A 22,771-nucleotide genomic window follows, 5' to 3' on the forward strand; every position below is an offset into this window, starting at 1 on the left:
TCTCTCTCTCTCTCACACACACACACACACACACACACACACACCACACAAATACACACGTACACACACACACTTGGGTGCGCACTCACACATACAGTTTTAAATCTACGTTTCCCGTGTGAGAAAAAACATGTTTGTGAGTGTGGCTCACTTTACTTAACATAATGGCTTCCCGCTCCACCTGGTTTCCTTGCAAACGTCATTTCCTTTCTCTTTGCGTGGGAATAAAAGTCATGTTTGCATGCACCACGTTTTCTTTATCTACTCATCCCTTTGAGGACGTCTAAGCTGGGGCCATTCTCAAGCAGTTTGAACAGTGCTACAATAAACACGTGTGTTCAGGTGTTTCTGTGACGTGCTGACTTGGAGTCCTTCAGGCAAGCGGGAGACAGCTAGTGCTTAGACTTTTGAGAAACCTGCACACTGGTGTCCACAGTGAATGCAGGAGTCAGTAATGGAAAAGGCTGCTTCTCCTTGTATTCTTACTGGTGTCTGCTGAGATTTCTCTTCTGGTGTTTGGGTTGGAATCTCAAAACTGTTTCAATTTTCCCTTTGCTGTTAGCTAAGGATATTGAATAGTTTTTCAGTACTGATTTGATATTTATTCTTCCAATTTTTTTGATGTTTGTTTTTCGCAACTCTTTATGTATTTGCGATCTTAATCTGCCATTCAATGTATATTTGGCAAAGATTTCCCTCTCAGTTTGTAGACTAGTTTCATTGGCTATGGCAAAGATTTAATTTCTTATACTCCAGTTAGTAGAACAAGATTGCTTCCTGCAGCCCCGAGTCCTTCCACAAAGCCCTCTCCTGTCTCTGAGAGTCGAAACACTTTACCTGTGCTTTTCTCTAGCAATTTCAAAGCTTCTTAAAAGAAAAAGGTCTTTGATCCATTTTGAGTGGCTTGTTTTTCAAGGTGAGAGACAGGCCCTACTTCAGCCCAATGCACATATTAATTTAGTTTTCTCAATACTGTTAGTTGAGCAGGCTGCCTTTTCTCCAAAGTATGGTTTCAATATCTTTCTTAAAAAAATAAATAAAGGACTGTCATTCGTGTGGATTTATTTCTGGATCCTTTATTCTATTTCCACTGGTTTACATATTTATATCTGGCCAATATTGTGGGTTTCTTTAAACTATGGACTTGTAATAATTTAAGCTCAGATATTGTGATAGCTCCAGCATTGCTCTTTTGACTTGATTGCTTTGGCTATTCTGTGTCTTTCATGCTTCCATATGCATTTTAGAATTGCAGGTATTTTAATGGAGATTGTACCGAATGAAAATGAGAGGCTTTCCCATTGCGTAGTGTCTTATTAAACCCCTTTCTTCGGCATCTCCGAGTCTGCACTGCAGAGCTCTTCTGCCCCCTGGAGCAGGTGTACTCCTGGGTGTCTTGTAGTTTCTGAAGCTGTTGTGAAGGCGATTCTCCTCCCACCCCAGTTTCTTTCTTGGCAGCTTTGCAATTGGTCTAAAGACAAGCTACTGATTTGGGTAAGTTAAGTTTGTATTTCTCTACTTTGCTGAGTGTGTCCATCAGCTCTAAGAACTTTCTGGTACTCTTCGGGCTCTTTGGAATAGTGTGCACAGACAGAAACAACTTGGATCCTTTGTTTCCTCTTTGAATCCCTTTTACTTCTTTTGTCTTATTGCTCTAGCTGAGTTCAGGCTTTCTGTGAATAAGAGTGGATAATGGATGCCCTACTGCCCTGAGAGTTGAGGGAAATGCTCTTTGTTTGGTATAATGTTGGCTACATTTAGTATACACTTAGTCCATTTAATATACTGTTGACTACAGGTTTCTTGTGTGCAACCTTTATCACACTGAAATGTGTTCCTTTCATTGCTAGTTTCTTCAAGGCCTTTCTCGTGGTGAGATGCTGAGCTTTCTTTCTGGGAGACCATTTCTGTATCAGCTGAGATGATCATGAGCTTCATCCTTAGGCCTAATCATGTGCTGTGTTATCCTTACTCATTTGTATATGTTGAAACAGCCTTGTGTCCCTGAACTAATACCACTTTGGTCATGGTGAATAGTATTCTTACTGTTTTTGAAATTCTGTTGGCAAGAATTTTATTGAAAAGTTTTTTGTCTAGATTCATCAAGGAAACTGGTCTTAAGTTCTCCTTTCCCAGTTGTGTCTTGATGGGGTTTTGGTAGCAGGGTGATGTTGGCTTTGTGTTTGGCAATGTTCCCTCTGTTTCTGTTTTATGGAACACTCATGACTGAGACTGTTTTCCTTCCCTCTGATGTAGCATTCCTACAAGTATCTTCTGCAATGCTGGCACGATGATTGGGAACTACCCTAGTTTCTGTTCATCTTGAACTGACCTTATCTCTCTAACAATTTTAAACCATCCTCTGAGGTCACTCTCCTCAGGATCTGAAATAGATCTTCCTTTGCTTTACTGGTTTTTAAGGTTGCTGGTGAAAGATTTGTGTGGCGGTCAGAGGACAGTTTGTAAGAATATGTTGTCTCCTACCACCATGCGGACTCATGGGACCAGCCTGGGGCTATCATCCTGGAACCATCTCGCTGACTCCTTGAGTTGTTCTCTGTAGGTGTGGCCTTTCCCCACAGTTCCCAGACATCCTTCATATTCTGTGTTCTCCAACAAAGTTCTTCCTCTTTTTCTCTTATCCTGATTCTCCTTCTTAAGGTTACAAGGAGGCAGCTTCTAACCCATCATTGTTTGCAGACATTGTCCTCGGAGACCAGAAGAGGCACCGGCTTCCCCTGGAGCTGCAGTAACTGGTGGTTGCAAGCTGCCCAATGTGGGTGCTGGGAATCAAACTTGTTATCTGCAAGAGAAGTTTGTGCTCTTAATTGTGAACCATCTTCCCAACGCCCAGTCTCTACTGTACTTTTTTCTCTCTGTTTTTCACGTGGCATGGCTTCTCTTGTCACATCTTTTTTATCTCATCTTCCCTTCTGTAATGTCTGCCCTGCCATCAATCCTCACCACTGCTTTTCTCATTTGGAGGCTTGTAGGGCTTTTTGTTTGTTTTTATCTATAGGTGCTTAATTTTGTCTTTTTTACATCTTCCATGTTTTTGACTCAATATTTTTAGTTTTTAAATAGTGAAACTGTAGCTATAGTAGCTGATTTTGGTATTCAAGTCTCTGAAATCCATGCACTCTCACAGGTCTCCTTTCCCTGATCTTCTACATAGCTGGTGATTTTTAATTTGATGCCAAAATCTATCCATTTTAGTTTCCTAATTGTTAGATATTTTCGCATTCCTATCAATTGTTTGAATTTATTCTGGAACCAAATGATTTGAGTGTTGTCTAATCCTTGGAGGTCTTGCTTTGCAATTTTAGATTTATGTTAGACGAGAACAACATTTGTCCATAATCAGTTGTTCAGAAGCTACAGTAAGACCCTTCCAGTGCTCCAGCCAGTGCCCTATGCTACGTGAGGTTTCTGGTCTGACTGATTGTTACAGTGCTGTCTCCCTCTAACCTTCTGTGTGAGTCTCTCTTTAGCCTTGGAAAGCTTCTTCACACACACACACACCATCTGACTGCATACTCATTTCCCGGCTGCCCAGACCCAAATAATCACTGCATTAAATACAACACTGTTTGACCAGTGGCTCAGGCATATTCCTAGCTAGCTCTTACATCTTAAATTGACCCATTTCTATTAATATGTGTATTGTAAGGTAAGGTTCCGGTGTCTTTCTCCTTCACAGCTACATGGCCTCTGACTGACTCCACCTTCTTTCTCCCTGCATTCAGTTTAGTTTCTCCCCCCCCCCCAGCTCTATTCTGTCCTGCCATAGGTCAAAGAAGTGTCTTTATTAACCAATGGTGATAAAACATATTCATAGCATACAGAGGGGAATCCCACATCAGTACTCTGCTTGGACACCAAAGGCCCTCTGCCAGTCTCTAGACTTCTGCACACCTTTCTCTGGTATTGAATCATGTTACACAAACTCTAGTTCCCTGCAACTCCCTGAACTCCCAACTTTACCTCCTTGACTGGGAAGGCTCTGGAAGCCAGTCACTACTATGTAGCAACCCCTCTTTGTGGTCTCCCTCTTTGTGCCGCATCTGAACATGCTGTTGGGTCGACACGCTGGGAAACATCAGAGCTCAGCTCATCTGTGGCCTCCCTGTCCTGGAAGGTTCACCATCCTTACACTCCTGCAGGAGTGGCCACAGGGAGCTGTCAAGCTGCCTGCCACGGTTTGAACATTCGTGTCCCTCCAAGGTTCATTTGGGGACTTGATCCTCAGTGCAATGCAGTGAGAAGTAGAGGTTTTGGGGTGATCACGCCACAGGGGCTCCATCTTTGTGAATGAGATTAATGTCCTTGTACAATAGTATGGGGTAGCCTGCTTAGCCTTCTCTGTTCTCCTACAGTGTGAAGAGATAGGGTTCGTCCCACTGTCACACGAAGAGGAAATAAGGGCACCCTCACACAGACCTTCACCAGACACCAAGTCTATTGGCACTTCCGTCTTGGCCTTTTCTGATTCTGAAACTGTGAGAGCAAGTTTCAGCATATAAATCACCTAGTTTAAGGTACTATGCTACATAGTAGCGACCGGCTTCCAGAGCCTGTAGAACTACTGGCTCATGCCAGCTGTCCAGGGCTGCCTTGTTTCTGGTAGGAAGTTACAGACCTCTGTACCGCTTTCCTTCTCTGGGGTCCTGTCACCTACAGAGCCCCTAGTGGTAAGAATTAGAGTTGACAGGACTGAATACATTTCAAAGGTAAGCAAACGGTAGGCACCGGGTTAATGGAGTTTCCTTTAACTGCCTGCTATAATGGCTTTCTTCAAAGCAATGTTTAAAGCTCTTTCAAGGTACAGTGATTGAGGCCCGAAGGAGATACAGTTCCAGGCCAGCGAACACTCAAGAGCAGTTTTATTATGAGACACGGATTTCTGACATTAGAGCTTGCTTTGTAGGAGTGGAAAAAGTTTCAAGTGTTGTTTAAAGGACCAGTCTTGCTCCTGGCCTCACCCTGCCCCCCGTCTTACTGCTCCAAAGCCATCCCACGATATCGTCAAGAACTTTCTCCTCACTGAGACAGCTGTAAAATCAGTGTGGTGGAGAAGGAAGAGCTTGTCCTCCACCAGCCTGCTCAACAGTGCATCACCCTCCTATGAAGTAACGGCTTAGGAACCAGATCCCTCATGAGGGAGGAAGGACCTCTGCCTTGCCCACCTCTCATCTCTGGCCAAACGGAAGGCTGTGAAGAGACACCACGACCACAGCAACTCTTATAAAGAAAAACATTTAATTGGGCTGGCTTACAGTTTCGGAGGTTTAGTCCATTACCATCATGGTGGGGCGCAGCAGCGTGCAGACAGACATGGTGCTGGAGAAGGAGCTGAGAGTCCTGCATCTTGATCCAAAGGCAACAGGAAGTGAACTGAGACACTGGGCATCTCTTGAGCAAAGGAAACCTCAAAGCCAACCCCCACAAGGACACACTTCCTCCAACAAGGCCATGCCGCTCCAACAAAGTCACACTTCCTTTGAGCATATGGGGGTCAATTACATCCAAACTACCACAGGAGGGGTCCTTCCTACGAACCCTAGGTTGAGTTAGGGCACTCTGTGCTTCAGTGGCAGACAGACTACGAACTAGGAAAGCCTCACAGAGGGTTTTAGAAGTGAATAGTGTTATAGAAGACCTAAAGGCTTCTCCCCACAGTTGTCTGAAGAACTAGCATCTCCCATCCAAGGCTGGTTCTGTTCCTAAGGCGCGTGTGTGGGTCTCACTCACTCGGGCTCTTTGCTGTCTGAATGTGTTACGCTCAGGATGATCATAAGCATCCAGTGCTGACTCGGGCTTGTCAGGGGATAGAGGAGATGGTGGATCAACACGACTTCTCTCCTGAGTGCCGTCATCCTCCAGCTTCTTCAGTATTTGAAGGGGTAGGGAGCCTCAACCCAGCCTTTATTTGTATGTCGTAGTGAGGAAACTTGTTTAATCTTACTATGCTTGTAATTTAAACATTTATGTGTTGAGGTTGGTGAATGACTACCACAATTTTTAATAATTAAATTGTCTGACATACACAGTCAAGGGTAGAAGGGAGAGGGGAGGAAGGAAGGATGTAAAAGGAGCAGCAGGTTGAGTTCTCACCCCCTGGCTCTCTGGCTAGTTTTCACCCGAAATAATTACACGGAAACTGTATTCATTTAAACACTGCCTGGCCCATTAGTTCTAGCCTCTTATTGGCTAATTCTCACATCTTGATTAACCCATTTCTAATAATCTGTGTAGCACCACAAGGTGGTGGCTTACCAGGAAAGATCGTAACCTAAGTCCTTCTTGAGTCAGAGAATCATGGCGTCTGCCTGACTCTGCTTTCTTTCTCCCAGCATTCTCTTCAGTCTACTTTGCCTATCTAAGCTGCTGTCCTATCAAAAAGCCAAGACAGTTTTTTTTATTAAGCAATGAAAGTAACACATAGACAGAAGACCCTCCTACATCAGAAGGGGAGTGGAGAAAATGTATAGCGCAATAAAAACAATAACAAAAGAAAATTTTAAAAATTGTCTGACATATAACATGAGGCTTTCTTAATGAGCCACAACTGACCTGGAGGCATGGGGGTGGGGCTTCTAAAATGTCACATCACAGGAATGTATAGGCTAAACAAAAAGAAAGGATGCAGGGGCCAAGGCTGTGGCCATCTGAAAAACAATCCACTTGAGTCCTGTTCTGACAATTTCCTCTGGTCGCCCATGAGATGTATAAGGCTGTTCATTGACCGCTGTTTCATGTTCTCCCTTCCTCCACACAGGTGTTGTCCCAGAACCCCAGAGCACTCACAGGGACTGTCTGTGTCTGTAGCTCAAGTTCCTGCCCCACTTCACTTCCTTTTGTAGCGCTTTCTCCACCTAGAGTCCTGTGACCGCTGTCCTACACAGGCAGTGCTATCATCTCCCTCGCACTGCGTCTCCACAGTCTAGGGTGCTGATTTCCAGTTACAGGCACTTGGTAAGCAAGTGTAGGATGGATGAAAATACACAAACAGCTGGATGAGTTCAGCATATGACAGGGCCTGACATGAGTGACACTCATTGAGCCCCAGCAATCTAGATGAATGTTAGTCTATTGGATTCTACCTGTTAGCAAGCAAAGGAGATCAGTGTTAGGTGTGGATGGAGAAAAAGTCAGAGTGGGTGGAGAGGAAAAGTGTTAACGGCCCAAACTCAAAGGACAAGGGTAATAAAAGGAAAATTGAGGGAGCAAGAGATTGAGGTCTAGGCGAGCTTTTTACAGCTGGAAGGATCGATAGAGGATCGATAGATACGATGTAGATAGAGCCAGGCAGGGTTGTTCACATACATAGTCAGTCCCAGCCTTCGGGAGGCTGAGGCAGGCAGATCTCTATGAGTTCAAGGGCATTCTGGTCTACACAGAGAGTTCCAGGTCAGTCAGAGTTATATAGTGAGACCCTGCCTCAGGGGAAAAGCAAACAAACAAACAAACACAGAAACATCTAAAAACAGCACTCAACATCAAAGTTTGGAGGGCAGAGGAGAGGAAGGGTAGCAGATTGAGTTCTGTATTAATTCTTTATGAGAGAGACAAGATATTACATATTATATAAAGAGATGGAAACAAGGGCACCAGGATGACGAATCCATGTTTGAACAGTGGAGGTCACAGCTAAGCAAGCCTAAATGAAAACGGTAACAATATTTCTACTGCCATACAGGCTGCCATTTTCTTCCATTTTGAAGCAAAGTACTCTGGGTTTTGGCTTCTTTTTCTCCATTTAGTTTATGTTCCATTTCCCTGATCCTCTATTCTACAAAATCCAGTCCCCACTTTCTCTTTCCAGGGTCTCATGTATCCCAGGCTGACTGTGAGCTCACCATGTCATGAGGATGACATTTTTAACCATTGCTTGTCTGCCTCCATTTCCCGAGCACTGGGATCACAGCACACACCACCATGCCTGTCCCTGCCAGTCTCTCCTGAGCACCTGCCACACCCTGGACCAGCCCTGGTCAAGTTCACTTAGTCTCCATGCTGCCTGCCACCCCACAGGCTCACTCTGCTGTTTCTTCCTCCTTCAGAGACTTCGACTCCTGGGCTGGGGTGCATCCCCGATTTCCCCTTTCCAGGTTCTTGAAGAATGTCCCATGAGCCGTTTCTCCTTTCAGTTTAACTCATGATTTGGGTTTCCCATTTCTCTTCAGAGCCTTAATGCTATTTATAGTTCATCTCCTGGACTTGGGGCTTCCAAGGCCAGCTGCTTACCTGCTGTTTCTCCTTAGCGTATCAAAAGCTGAAACTCTTCCCAGGGTCAGTCTCACCCCAGGGAATAATATTCATCCTTTCACTGATTCAGAGCCGACCCTTGTCATCATTCCTGGCTCCTCTTTTTCTCCCAAACTCATTTATGCCCTGACACTTAACTCTGTCAGCCCTACTTATATGTCCAATCCGACCAATTTTCTCCATCCCCATCACCCTCATCTAAGTCACTTGCATCCAAGAAGGCCACCAAAGATCCTCCTCCCCTGGCATTCTTGCACTTGGATAATCTCCTCTCAGACCAGGTCTGAACTGGTCTGTAGTGCCACCGAGTATGGAAAAGATGCTGGGCGACATAACCCCTTCTGCTGTAGACCCTGCGTTGTCTGAGAGAAGGTGGCCACCATGTGAGGAAACTCAGGCATCTCTGGGGACAGATCTCCAAGAACAGAGGCATCTTGGTCAGCCAGCACCAACCTGCCAGGGAGTCGTGCTGCCCTGAAGAAGCCTTCAGATAACCACTGGATGGGTAGCATCTCTTGCTCAAAGGCTCAGGTAAGAAGCAAGCCAGGTCCAGCCAGTTAAGCCACTGCCCAGTTTATGACCCACAGAAACCAGAGAAAACAGGAGTCTTTACATTGTTTCAACAGCCTACTGCTGGGAAAATTGGACTCAGCAGCAGATACTGTTACTGCTGGCTCTTCACTCATATTCCTGTCATTTGTTTGGTGCTCAGCAGCACCAAGTGAGGCTCTCAGAACGTAAGACACAGTATGAGTCCAGAGAACGGGCAGGGCGGGATAGTCAGCAGATTAGATGCTGTAGGCTTGATGGACATAAAGCGCAGCCATAGGGCCGTCCTAAGGGAGACACAAGAAAATGAAACTGAAGAAAAATCAAGAGAGCAGAGCTCCAGAACGCTGAGCAGCTTCACCTGGAGCCGCTGGAAGAGGAGGGACAAGGAGGGTTTGGGAAAGTGGCCGCAGCTTGGTTTTCTCAGGTTTTCCAAGAACTATGTAAACATGCATCTCAGCAGAAGAGGCACAGAGACAATTACACCAAGCTACTGAATTTACTTAAAATCTGTTAAAAAGAGAAAACAAACAAACAAGCGGAAGCCAGATATGATGGCACAGGCCTGTAAGCTTTGCTGTCTGACTGATGAGGTAGGCAGATCACAAATTCAATACCTGCCTGAACAACATGGCGAGTTTGAGACCAGTCAGAGTAACTTTGTGATACCCCATCTCACAATAAAAACAGAAAAAGTTGTCAGGAGGTGGTGGCACATGCCTTTAATCCCAGCACTCAGGAGGCAGAGGCAGGTGGATCTCTGTGAGTTTGAGGCCAGCCTGGTCTACAGAGCAAGTTCCAGGATAGGCACCAAAGCTACACAGAGAAACCCTGTCTCGAAAAACAAAACAAAGCAAAACAGACAAAAAAGTCAGAAAGAGTTGTGGGTGTTACTCGGTGGCTCAAGAGAAAAGCTTTTGCCTGGACTGTATAGGATGCTGAGTTCAATTTCCAGTATGAAAAAAAATTCAGAACAAGAAATATTGTGTAGAGTATAGAGAGAACCAAATATTATGAATGAGAAAATAAGCTAAAGGACTCCCCATGCATTCAAAATGTAAAAGAGTTACTTACCGGGGCTGGAGAGATGGCTCAGAGGTTAAGAGCGCTGGCTGCACTTCCAAAGGTCCTGAGTTCAATTCCCAGCAACCACATGGTGGCTCACAACCATCTGTAATGAAATATGCTGCCCTCTTCTGGCCTGCAGGTACATATGCAGGCAGACCACTATATACTTAATAAATAAATAAATCTTAAAAAAATACTATCATTCTATAAAAAAAGAGTTACTTACCAGCAAATCTACCCTGGAAAAAGAAAAGAGGGGGAGGGCTATAGTATGAAAGCAGTGAGTGTTGCAAGATGGGATTGTAGATGAGCTGAAGAGACTCAGGGATATCAGCAGTGGAAAACGTGCATGAGAAGGAAGACCATTTTCCTTACTAGCGAAGTCTCTTTGGAGGCCAGTGGGTTCTAAGAAGTTGTTTGGTTTATGCCACATGGAAGAGTAAAACTGTTGATGGTTGGAAGGAAACAGAGTATACTTTTCTAAGAGTCGTATGTTGTGTCATATACCATAAAAACCATTTAAAACTAGACTGGAATAAATTTGCTGCTAATCCTAAGTAAGAATTATTTTTAATCAAAGGGATAACAAATATACTAAGACAATATAGAAAAAAGTATCATAAAGCTTATTAATTTGAAAGAAGACAGGGAAAGAAGGAAATGAAAAGAAAGAATAGATGAAAAAATAAAAAAGATTTTAAAACTCAATCACATTAAAAAACTCAACAGGATCAATGACGTATAAATGTACTTACATTCAAAGGCAACTTTATACTGACCACAGAAATATATGGTGAATTCTGACACCAATAGGTTAAGGTTGAGACCGATAATAGATGGACACACTGTTCCCAAACAAAAGGACATGTTAACACAGTAAACAGTTTTCAGAGAAGATAGCAGCCCCCAAAATGGAACAAGTCACTTCCTAATGGTACAAGTCCTGCCAGTTGGTCAAAAGGATGTAAGCATTTTGAATGTTCATGAAAGCCTGGGAGAAGATGCAGGAGGCAAAAGCAGGGACGCAGGGTATGGGGCAGACCTACCATTCCAGCCAGAGAACTGAGCACCTCTGTAATGATGGAGCGACATGAAGCAGGCCCCGAAGCAGAAGATGTGATTTTGGGGAGCGGTGCTCTTGTCCGGTTGCAGGTGAGTATCTTTTACATCGAGCATCATTGTGATAGACCATATTCTCTCAATTTTCCAAAAATTAAAACACGGGAAATTAGAGAGCACATTCCCTAACATCAGTAGGACTGTGAGAAATAGATATCAACAAGGCATGTAGGAAAGCCATACATATTCATGTTAAGGATATTCTTCCACGTAACTCGTGAAGCAAAGAAGAAAGTGTTAGCAGTATTGAAGTGTTCTGACAGGAGGGAGCAATGAAGAGACGTATGAAAAGTGTGGGAAGTGGCGGGAGCAGCTTTAGAAGAAAATCATAGCTAAAGTGCAGATCTTAAAAAGCAAGAAAGGTTAGTGGGGTGTGGAGGCACACACCTACATCCCCAAGATTCTGGAGGGCAGGGCAGGAGCACCTGGTGCTTGAGGCCAGCATGGGCTGCCAAAGACGGGGCATGTGTAGCTTAGCGAGGAGCACAGCTGCAGCATGTCCGAGGCTTGCTTCTCAGCACCGTGAAAACACAGGAGCAGATTAAAAGGCAGGAGATGGATGGTCTGAGTTTCCACCTTCGGACACCAGCAAATGCACACAAACATACATGGACCCAAAAGTAATGAGACCAGAGTGAAGTCCTTGCTCCCCTGCCTCTCTCATTATTACAAACCTTGTCCCATTCCCAAGGGCAGACCGACCACTGTGACTTTTTAAAAATCATCTTCCTTCCTTCCTCCCTCCCTTCCTTCCTTCCTTCCTCCCTTCCTTCCCTCCTCCCTCCCTCCCTTCCTTCCTCCCTCCCTTCCTTTCTCCCTCCCTTCCTTCCCTCCTCTCTTCCTTCCTTCCCTCCTCCCTCCCCTCCTTCCCTCCTCCATTCCTTCCTTCCTTTCTTCCTCCCTTCCTCCCTTCCTTCCTTCCTTCCTTCCTTCCCTCCTTCCTTCCCTCCTCCCTCCCTTCCTTCCTTCCTTCCTTCCTTCCTTCCTTCCTTCCTTCCTCCCTTCCTTCCTTCCTTCCTTCCTTCCTTCCTTCCTTCCTTTCTTTCTTCCTTCCTTCCTCCCTTCTTTCCGTCCTTTCTACACCCCAGCTAACTAGACAGAAGCTCCAAGGCCAGAATGTCCAGAAGTGGGAAGCACATGGTCCCTTCTGTCACTCTTTCTCTGTCAAAGTCATCGTAAGTCCAGTCAGGTTCATCCAGAGGAGGCCACTGTATGCTAATGCCATAGTCAGGAGATTTTTACTCTCAGCCCAGGGAGGACTTGAGAGGGTTTGTTTGTTTTAGACGATTTTTCTGTGTACCCTTGGCTGTCCTGGAACTCACTTCTGTAGACCAGGCTGGCCTTGAACTCAGAGATTCACCTGTCTTTACCTTCCACGTGCTGGGATTAAAGGTGTGTGCCACCACTACCACCTGGTGGGCTCGGGAGGTTTGCGTTGCAGAGTGCCATAACCCAGTTGTTGGCTGTCAGATGATCTCTCCTGGCTTCATCCGCATGCTCAGAAACTCATAGACAATATCTACCGAGGCTTTAAGCAAGCCTGCTCTTAGTGATTGACCCCGTAAGTGCCCTGTCAGAACTTTGGTTTCCATTATAACACTCCCTGATCACTAGTTCACTCACTCATTAAGACACTAAATGTGTGTCTCCCGTGTGCTGGTCACAAGCAAAGTGTGAAGTGTGTACATGCAGTTCCTTATTGGACCAATCTAACTCTTTACATGAAAATATCAAGTTCAAGGGGGACAGGGAGCTCAGCTGAAGCTGCAGAGTTAGAGAGTGGGGAAAGGAGTGCTTGGAGTTCTCTCCCCCATCAGTCACTTCTCCACATCCTGCATGGGATCAGAACCACTGCTTCCGGCTCTTGCCTGGCTCTATTGGCACCTGATTTCAAACAGACAATGTCCATCCCTGACCTGCAGGCCCTGTGGCAGAGAATTCCCTACTTTGTGCACACAGATGGGAATTTATAAAACTTAACCACAAACGCTGGCTAAGCACCCTGTCTCTCCACAGGAGTGCCTGTATCCGGAGAAGTAAAGAGCCATGCTGACCACGTCCGGCTCTGAGCCTCCTGCCAGGGACCCTGGCCGCTACCTCTGAAGGCAGCGCCCTGCTCATCTATTTCAATGTTCTCATGAACATTTCCCCCAAACCGTTCTGCCCATCTCGTTGCGCTGTTTGTGCTGTGTACAATACATGCCGTACTTTTCTGGTGCCCAAAGCAGGGGCGGGAGCTCTTGCCTGTTTGAAGTAGGTAGGAACGCTTGGACCACTTCTCCTCGAAGCCTGTTTGTGTTGGCCTGGGGAAATGGCTCGGAATATTTTCTGATGGAGACCTCAGAGGTTGAAATTCCGTTGAGTTGCACAGGCATAGCTAGCGCCGGCCCGCGTGTCTTGTTGTTTCTGAACCTTTGGCAAAGTTAAAGCAGCTGCCGCGCCAAGCAGAAATGCTTTACGATGTGCGGACACCTCCGGGAGGTACTGAGGGAGTGCTGGGTGCCTGCTCAAGAGGACCCAAGTTTACGACTTTCCCCTCAGGGGCCCAGGAATGCAGCTGCCCACGGGCTTGCTGTCCAGGGAGAAAGGGACACTGAGAGTCACCTTCATTCAGGGGCTGGCCCACCCAGACCCCGTTCCTCGAGGTTTTGGCCTCCGAAGGAAAGAGTAGATCTTCTCCTGGCAGTACACACTGCTCTCCGACATTGCTGCTGCCAAGAGAGACGGCCCGGTTCACTTGCTACTGAAGAACCATGAGCTTGGGCAAGACAGAGCCAATGAGAGGTGTGGTTACCCTTTGGGCTCTGTTGCTTTTGAGCTCTATGGTCTGGACAAACCACTTTGATTTTCTTTACTCTTGAACTAAGAGCATCTGGTGATCCAAGAGCTGGTTGACCATGAGCTGAAGTTACACTAGGCAGTGGGCTAAGATGTTTGTGCAGAGAATTTTATTTAGTGTTCTCAAGAAACCTATGAGAGGGGCTGGCGACATGGCTCTGTGAGGAAGGGCACTTGCTGCTCCCTCAGAGAACCTGGCTCAGCTCCCAGCACCCACAGGGTAGCTCACAACCATCCTTAACTCTCGCTCCAGGGGATCCCAGCCCCTCTTCTGACCTCTGTAGACATCAAGAATGTGTGTGGTGTACATATTTACATGTAGGCAAGGTACCCATACACATACAATGAAAATATGTAAGTCTCTTTTAAAAAGAAAAAGAAAATCATGAAATAGACTTGATTTAGAGAAGAAGAAAGGAGACACCAAGCAACTGGAGCACTGATCCAGAGGGAGGCTTTGGGCAAGGTTAAAATCCAGCAGACCACAGGGCTAACCACTACACAACAGTCTTAGAATTCTGCTGAAATGGCGCTCATGGCTACAGACGCCACAGCAAAGACTCGAAGCCCAGCTACAATCTCAGCTCCTGCCATACAGCCATGCCAACAAGTGGGCTGCCCTCAGCTTTCCACATTACTCTGACGGAGTTCAGTCTCTTAAGCTTAGAGAACAGTCTTCAGGACCTGAGTGGCGGGAGGGTGGGGCATCTCTATGAGATATTCTTGGGCAAGTTAACGTGACTGTTGGACCCTCAGCTTTATTATCTATAGGATGGAGGAAGGCGCGTTCTCATTCTCCAGAGAGAGAAGCTGTGAGGCTCCATGAAGCGTAGAAAGCACTTCACACAGGGCTATTATCCTATTTCAGAGTCCAGGGGTAGAGGCAAGGGTAAGGGTGGGAACCAGACCTTCATTATGCAAATGCCTTAGGAAACAAAAGGACAGAACCCCAAGCAGAACACAGCTGTATTTTGCCCTAGCTGGCTTTCCTTGTTCTTGGTGTTCTTCTCTGTGTATCTATTTTGAAACATCCTTTGACATAGCCTCAGCATTTTTTTGAATGAAACAAGCAGTCCTATCCCCACCCCTCCTCCTGGGAAACATGAGAGATGCTAAGGACGCTGCTGGTGCCCAGCTTCTTAGAAAGGCGGAGAGCTACAGCCTTGACAGCACAGGCTGTCCCGTACTTTAAGTGTTCCGGTTGGAGTTTGCTGCGGGTAGTGTTTAAGGCACATAATAAGTTGTGTTTTTTCCTGGAGCCTTAAAAATACCCTCAAATTGCGACAGAGTCCATTGAAATAATCTAAACAGTAAAATGCTTTCTGTATCACGCATAAGGGAAATGAGTTGCTTGCAGAAGTTTCTGAAAAGCAATCATTATATGGAAGCTTCTGTTTTGGGGGCCATATCATGAGAATTCCACCCAAAAAGGCAGCAGAAATACACTGCCCATGTATGGCAGACACTGTGCTTGACAGATGCAGTAACCATGCCCTTCTTCCTTGATGCCAATACCCTGATTTTGTTCAGAGAGGCAATGCACTCAGTTTCTGGTGATGTAACACTTTCCCAAGATGCCCTTGCATTGAGTGTGCCCACACGACATACTCTAGACGTTGTGTACATGAGAGAGCTTTGGGATTTTCCCCCTCATTTCTACCCTGAGCACAGACATGATGGGTGAATCCATAGCTGTCATCTTGAGGAGGAGAAGAAAAGGCAGAGAATCCTGGCTCTATTGAGCTTCTGAACTAGCTAGCTTCAAGTATATGCTAGTGTGAGAAAAACTCTCTCCCGTAGGGAGAAGACTATAGAAAACTATAGTTGGGTTGACCAGATAGCTAAATTCTTTAGTGCGGATAACATGAATTGAAGGGCCTATGAGGCAAGAGGAAACCTTCAGACGTGATTGTTCCTCCCTCGCTCTGAACCATTTCTGTCTCAAAGGATAAAATTTTTGTTTTATTCTTCTTTTTAGCTGGACTTTACAACTACTGGCAGCCTAAAGAATTCCCAACTAAAAAAAGCAGAGTGCCAGGTGAATTTTTGAAACTTGAGTTTTAAAAGAAGAAAGGAAAACTGAAGGGCCAGTGGAAAGGACTGGATTCTCCTCTTTGATCACATCTTTCACACTTTTTAGTTAGCACTTGGCTGAGCAGCCCCTTAGAAAGTAGGAGAGCGTGGCTGGAAAAGGCAGTTCATAGAGTGTAAATGTGTTGTACACAAGAAAGAAGGAGGGGGAGTCCTCACGCCATGAACTCATGGCCTTTAGGGAGCAGTGATCTCCAAGATAGCCTAAGATGCATGTTTCCCCCTGTGCCTGGTTCCCACTCAGCTTTGACAAGTCACTGCCATTTTCAGTGCCTAGCTTCAGCCACATCATTGACTTCAGAGTTTTCAGCATCTCTTCTTCTATGGTCACTTTTGCTTTCCTCTGGGCCCCAACTTGATGACTTCTTCTGTTAGCTCTCCACTGTTACTACCCTGCCTCTGACCTTAGGTGCACTGTGAACCCCAGATTTCTACTCCAGCGTCCTCTCCAGGACCTAAGCCATTGAATACATTCTTGCTCCCCAAGTCTGAGTGCTCGGCATGGTTCATTGAGGTCAGCGTATAGTTCACCGCTCAGGTTTCCTTGAGGGCGAATTCATTTACCTTAGTCATCTCACCCCCAGAACTCAATACGGCAGACAAAAGACAGCAATCAGGCCTGAAATGCTGGTGCTTTTCATTATGTGCCTTGAAACACCAGGGTTCTGGGACAACTAGGGAACTGTACATCAGAGATTCCATGGTCATATGGGTGTGGAGAAATCCAGGCTATGGGAGGTTAAGCAGATCTCCAGGACCTGATTTCTCAGAAGCTTAACCACATCAAGGACCTGGATGGGAGATGGAGGTGGAGATGCCCTTTTGAAAACCCTGAATCAAACAACTCCTTTATTTTAACAGAAAAGGTAATCAAGGCCTGTTTTAAGATCTCCCATCTGGGTGGAGGGACAGATGAGACCCTAGATAGACCAACTGTGAACTGGGATTAAAAAGGCAACAGTCCACATGGTCAAGAAGACTGGAGTTCAATTCTGGAACTTCCAAACATCTGAGTCATAAAACACTCAGGCCTTTCTCAGCTGCAGGTCTTTTCTTGAAACTATGGCTAAAGATGCCTCTCTCTCCATGCTTGTGATGCCCATAGGCTCTAACATGTATCAGATACAACAAATAAATGGTAGCCGTGGAAGCCAACAGAATTCTCCAAGCTTCCTGGCACGTGAGGAAAGACCCTGCAGGTAAGAGAAGTAAACACTGAAGGAAAATTAGTATTACATGACTAAGATGTGTAGCGATATGACCAGAAGAGGCTTCCTGGGAGACAGAATCCTCTCGCTCACACTACTGAGCCTCGGCAAGGAAACTACAGCTGTATCTTGATAGCTGTGTCTCTCGAAGGTCAGACCACCCCTCTGTAGTTAAAGCTCCTTAAAGATGTCTCCCCACTATCTCCAGAAACCCAGGTGCCAGGGCATGTTCCCATTTGCTACATATGCACAGCAATGGAGCGCCCTTGTCCTCAAAGGGCTTGCACTGGGGTTCTGACCTCCCGTCCCATGAGCTTATCAAAGACAGAGATCTGCTGATCTACAGTGATTCAGGAGAGATAAAATAGCAGCTTGTGTTCCATTCCGGAATCTTCCTGCCTGTGGTTGGAGACTGAGGCATGAACTAACATTCAAGTCTCAAAGCTAGCCTCTATTTCCATCCCAGTGGGCATCTGACTGAGATCGCCATCACCTGACTGAGGAGAGTATAACTGGCCCTCCCCTTCCCTGCTTCATCCTTGGTGGCTCTGAGCCTTTTCATCTTTGTGGTTGGTCCCTCTACTCTCTCTGTCACTGTCTCAATGGCATTGGCACTTCAGTTCCTGGCACCTTGATGGGCGTGTGTGTGGCGGGAGTGGGGAAATCCCTCTCTTCTCTGTGGATGTCTTCTCTTCTCTTTGCTGGGCCAACTACCTTATATCAAATGTCATGACCTTGAGAGACATCTTCTCTGCGGCTGGAGAGGTGACTTAGCAGTTAAGAGTGCATACTGCTCTTTCAGAGAAGACCCATATTCAGTTCCTAGAACCTATATTAGATGCCTCACAGCTGCCTGTAACTCCAGCTCCAGAGCATCTGACCTCCTCTTCTAGCCTCTGCAGGCACTGCATTCCTATGTGCAAACCAACACACACACACACACACACATAAAATCTTAAAACAGAGCTCCTTTCATCTGACTGCCATTGTGACTAGCCAGTTATTCTCCTGCACCTGTATATGACTCCCTTTCCTTTCCCAGCATATCCTATTAGAAACAAGATATTTCTCTAATTAAAAAATGTTTGTCTCCCCATCTAGGTGCTGAGCTTCCTGAGGCTCCCTTAGCTGACACTGTCCTTAGGGCCCACGTGGGGAAACAGAAGGGCATGAAACGTTAGGTAAAGAGGTGACTGTGTGATGAATTGTTTAGACATCTCTCGTTTGTTTTGGAAGCTCATGAACGCCACACTTTTCTGAATGGAATTGTTTCCATCGTGGTCCTCCTGGAAGCAGAGGCCTGGGAGACTTGCCAACCTGCTTCTTTCCAGAGAAGCTGATCTTGAACGTGGTGTGCACAGTCAGGCAGAGAAGCCCTGCAGGGGACCTCATCATTCCACATTCCACAGGGGACACTGAGAGATCCCGGGGGGAAAGTGCTTCCAGCCTTTCACAGAGCACTTTTACAACACCAGCACATTCCAGCTCTGGACACGTGCATTCTAGAGGAGCTTGGGCTTCAGCTATTCTTGAGCTGCTGGGACTCTCAAGTTGGAGTTGAAGCCACTTCTACCAACTGAGAAAGCACGGAGGGAATCCCAGCACAGACATTCCCCATGCCTAGGACAGCTCACCCTTGCCCACCCCACCTTCCCTTTGGCTTGGATTTCTTCCTGTCCTTCTTCTATATCTTGAAGTGTGAAGGAAGCACTATTGTCTCAGTCAAGTCCCTCTGTAGTGTGTAGTGTTTTGGGTTTTATTTGGTTGCTTGTTTTTGAGATTGGGGTGAAAGTTAATCAACACAGCCCAACCTAGAGGCGGTCAGCATGCCCACCACACAACCAAGCTACCACCTCACCTCCTTCTAATTCCAAACATTTCCTTTGTTTCAAAAGGGAACTTACCACTCTTGAAGCAGTGCTGTGGTTTGAACACAGCTTCTAGTCCTTTCTGAAACTCAAGCTGAAATAAGATTAGCACTAGGGTGGTGTTGGGAGTTGGGGCAGAGGGGTTAAGAGGTCATTGAGAGAGAGGAATGCCTTCCTTGTGAGAGTGGGTTTGTGCCCGTGACAGGCAATCATAAAACCAGCCTGACCCTTGTGTCTTACTTAGCTCTTCAGCACTCGGCCTTCCCCTAGCGTAAGCCCCTCAGATGTGGGCTCCTGAGAGAAGCTTCCAGTCTCCAGAACTGTGAGTAAATAAACTTTCCTTAATCATCTGGTTTTGAGTATCTGTTATAACAATGGAAAAGGGGCTAAAGTAAGCAGTCACATCCACACACACGCACACACACTGCTACCCTCTGGGTCCTGGCAGCCACCACTCTCCTGTCTTTCTCTACAGATAGGACTACTCTGGGCATTTTAGGGAATCCCATGCTATGTAACCTTTTGAGTCTGACTTCTTCCATCTTGAATACTATTTCAAGTTTCCTCCATACTGTAGCATTCATTTTTCGAGTTTGATGGGTTGACTGGTTTAAAAATGTGGGTCTGCTGAACCTGGGAACACCAAGGTTCCTCTGGCATGTGCAGGGAGAAGCGTCCTAGGTCTCTGCTGAGTACACACGAATGGCAAAGCCCCCACCCAGAAAGCCAACATGCCATGGACCAACACCACATTCCAGAGGCCCTGGGACCTGGGCACAGGCTGCTTCTCTCCAGAGATACTCTCCCAGAATAGACAGGGGTGTCAGTAAGCATGAAAATAACCTTGGCAGAGAGCCCCATGCCAGAGAGATAGCCACAAATACAAGTGCCAAGGTACATGAAGGCAGGGAGGGGCCCTAAATTAAGTCTCGGGCTTTGAGTTCTATTGACCTGGGTTTGACTGACCTGTCAATTCTGCCCCCTTTGAATGCACAGCTCTGGCTTGGCAGGTGATGGGTGAGAAGGGTCTTGGGGAGGGCAAAATGAAGATGCTGCCAAAAAAGGAGGTGTGATTGCTGCAGCCTGGTACCGTGTCTAAGCCAGAGATCAGCTGAAAGAGGAGAAACAGAGCAGCAAATGGGTGGATTCGGCTTCTTGAACAGAACTTAGAAGTGAAGCCTGGCTGTTTGCCTCAAGGAAAGGAGCCTATCAGCACAGTGTGTTCATTGATTGTTGACCACAGAGGTGATCAGAGCCATGAAAGGGTGTCACGCTGGATGAACATCAGTGTCAGACCACTGTCAGCCCAAGCAGCTTTCTTCTCTCCAGAGAAGAAATGGCATGTTCCTCTAAAATCTCACCAGCATGGCCACGGTGTTTGGGACAGTTGTGGGGGAAGTTAGGCAGAAAGTGGATCTGGTCCCAGCCCTGTCCTCTCTCCGTAGAGCCGGGCAACTTCCTCCCTGACTCTTGTTTCTCTCCCTACAGAATGGGAGTGATGGCCCAGTTAATCCGAGGATTTGCCGTATGGATTGAAGCCTGTGTAAGATGCCATCACTTGCAGAGGCTCTGTGAAGCTTGTTCCTTTGGTGACTTGGGGATGGCTCAGCTGGTAAGGTGTTTGCTGAACAATAGCAAGGACCCGAGTTCAATCCCCAGAACAGATGGGTGTGGCGAGGCACACTTGTGAGTTCAGTATCAGGAAAGACAGGTGGACCTGGCACGTGCTAGCCAAGCAGTCTAGTCGAGCTGGTGAGGTCCAGGCCAGCAAGAGACTCTCAGTAAAAACAAACAGTAAAACCCAAGATGAGGGTTCTTGAGGACCAACATCCAAGGCTGACCTCTTGCCTACACACACACACACACTCCACGCAAACATGCACACACCCAAGCACACACGTGCACACTTGCCCTTTTTCTTCCTTCTTCCTCTTATAAATGCGAGCAAAGAAACAGATCTTTGTCTGAACCCATCATTGTTCCCCTCAGTGATGGAATGGCAGCGCTGAGATGGGAGGGGAAAGCAAGGCGGTGGGACGCATGAGCGCCTTGTGGTTGAGAGGACTTCATGGCTTCACAGCTCATGCCATCTGAAGCCACTTCTGCCATCTCTGGGGCTCTTCATCTATAACTGTAATTGTTAAATACCATTCCATCCAGAGTCTGCTAGCTTGGCACTGGTGTGCTAGGGCAAAATGATGTACCTAGAAGTCTCGTCCTCTCTCTGCCAACCTATCATGAGGACTGCTTTTCCACTATCATGTGAGTGCTGTAATGTGGCATCTGGTGGATACTTGCTCTCTCTGGGCCTGCATTGAAAGTCTCCTTTTCATAACCCTGAGAAATAGTTTATATGAGTGTCCTAACAGATAGATGAGGGAAGCTAACCTCAGAGAGAACACACTCGCCCAGGGTTTCAAGAGAGTAAAGAGAGATTTGGCCCAGGAGATGGGCTCCTGGGTCACTACTCAGAATCTCTTTGCAAAGCAGGCATGTGATGAGCAGTTGTACTGAAAACCTACAAGGAGCTCAGACAAAGCAACAACAAGAAAATAACCAAGGGCCTGGAGATGAGATTCAGCAGTTAAGAGACTGGCTGCTCCTCCAGAGGACCCAGGTTCGATTCCCAGCACCCACATGGCAGCTCACAACTGTGTATAAACTTCAGTTCCAGAGAACCTGACACCCTCACACAGGCAAGCAAGCAAGCAAAACACCAATGCAAATAAAAATAAAATCTAGAAATAAAAGAATCAAGCTGATTAAAAATGGGCAGAGGGGGCTGGAGAGATGGCTCAGAGGTTAAGAGCATTGCTTGCTCTTCCAAAGCTCCCAAGTTCAATTCCCAGCAACCACATGGTGGCTCACAACCATCTGTAATGGGGTCTGGTGTCCTCTTCTGGCCTGCAAGCATACACACAGACAGAATGTTGTATACATAATAAATAGATAAATATTTTTAAAAAATGGGCAGAGGATCCAAGTAGACATTTCTCTGAGGAAAATATACAAATAGCCAACAGAATGCTGGGCACCAGTAACCATCATGAGAATTCAAGTTAGAGTCCCAGTGAGATGCCACTCACAGCTGTAGCAATGGGTGCACATACACACCAGCAGAGAAGATGTGGAGGAGAAGGCACCTTGTCCATTTTATATAGGGATGTAAATTAACATAGCCATTCTAGGAAATCATGGGGGTGCCTCAAAAAATTAAAAATATGCCTGCCATGTGAACCAGAAGCCCTTATCATGTGCAAAGAAAAACCACTGTGGAGAAGAGACACCCGCACACCTGTATTCATGCGGCCCGCAAGGCAGGAACCCCGAGACACACACTGAAGCAGAGGCCATGGCGGAATGCTGCTTCTTTCTCACAACATGATAGGCTCGCCTTCCCACACAATCCACACCATTGCCCAGGAGTGGCACCACCCATAGCGGGCTGGGCCCTCCCGTATCAGGCAATCATCAATCAAGAAAATGCCTCCACAGCCTTGCCAACAGGCCAATACTATGAAGGCAATTCCTCAACTGACATTCCCTCTACGCGAGCCTCTACCGAGCTGACAGAAAACTGACCTGCACCGCAGGTATTCAGCCTACTCTTTCAATGCATGCAGGAGCGTGCACTGCTGGACTCCAGCCTGCCTTGTCACTAGGGATTGCTAACACTCAACAGTCACTCCTCATTTTCAATTGTTTTAGGCTGAAGGGAATAGAAAAGTGCATGTATGTGTGCATGCATGTGCGTGCATGCAT

Source organism: Microtus ochrogaster, chromosome 7, assembly GCF_000317375.1.
Source record: "Microtus ochrogaster isolate Prairie Vole_2 chromosome 7, MicOch1.0, whole genome shotgun sequence".
In the NCBI taxonomy this organism is placed as follows: domain Eukaryota; kingdom Metazoa; phylum Chordata; class Mammalia; order Rodentia; family Cricetidae; genus Microtus; species Microtus ochrogaster.